Genomic DNA, 1434 nt, shown 5'->3' on the forward strand with positions numbered 1-1434 from the left:
AAGAAATAAGAAGAAAGAAAACAAAAGTATTTTTCATATCTATATATTTTGCTTTTATTGGCAATCTTGGACTATATTATTCAGTTTGGTTTACATGTGTGATTAATTTAAATTAACATACACACATACAGACACACACACACACACATTGAAAGGGAGAGAGAGAAGGAAAAAAAAAAACTTTCCAGAAAATACAAAAGACAGTGTGTGTATTTAAATAAAATAAACAAATAAAAGAGATAGCATATAATTACTGCCAATTCAGTAACAATTTTAAAAATGCACAAATAAATCTGAATGTACCCAGTAACTCCTTAATTTACAAAGCTTAAAGTGACTTGGTGATTGGATTTTTACTTAAAGTAATTATGATTAACATCTCATTTAACATGGAAATACAGTATACATATTTATCTCTAGTCCTATAATTTAAACAATTCCATAGGACTCAGATTATCCAATTAATGTGCATTAGAACACACTGATTTTACTATATTTCACAAAATTGCCCATTTAAATTACTATTGCAAGTTCAGAGTTTCTCAAAATCGTAAACTCAAGTCATTTACCTACTTTAAGGTGATAAAGATGGAAAGTGATTGTTGCTGAGTACAAATAAATATCTCCCTTGCTCTCCCCCATCCAAAGAAAGGTTGTATCCTTTATGTAGCAGCCAAAAGCTTAGTTTTTCAGGACACAGGAAAATAACATTTTCTCCCAAAGGATTTGGGAATGTTTATTGCGACTCTGCAATAGCTACCTTACCTCTGTTACCCTGTGCCTTAAAGAAGTGAGAGGTGAGCTAGGACCTGCCCTTATCAGAGAACTGAGAAAGGTTGCCTTGTTTCTGTCCCCGATTTTTGGAGTCAACAAGGACATTTAAGAGTGAAACACTGCTCCAAATAGTGATGCCAACTTTTCTTCTCCAGCATGGATTAAAGAAAAAAAAAAAAAAAAAACAGCTTCTAGAATTCATTGAAAATGCATTGACTGGACAAGAGGCTGTGGAAACTGATTTGGTGGCATTGTTGGTTTCCCATAGCTACTACCTCTGCCTGCTGATAGCAAAACACTATGAGAGAAAAACACAGTGATTTGAACTGGTCAGTAGATTTCAGAGCTACATATTTCAACAGTACTCTCTGCTAAATGTATAGTTTGAATTGCATACCTTGGTTAGATGATATGGCGCTTTTATGGGAACTCACTCTTATATTATTAATTTTGATACATTTAAAGATTTATTATTCATGTTGGCTTTATGTTTCATAATTCAATGTTGCATCTCTAATTTAAGATACATAATAAAAGATCTAATAAAAGGAGCTGAAATTTAATCAATTAAGCTTCTTCATAGTATTCCTAATATAAAAAATTTGATAGCAAAAGCAAATTTTAGTCATTGAAAGTCATGGAATTTTTAATTTCCTATTT

Source organism: Lepus europaeus, chromosome 18, assembly GCF_033115175.1.
Source record: "Lepus europaeus isolate LE1 chromosome 18, mLepTim1.pri, whole genome shotgun sequence".
Taxonomy (NCBI): domain Eukaryota; kingdom Metazoa; phylum Chordata; class Mammalia; order Lagomorpha; family Leporidae; genus Lepus; species Lepus europaeus.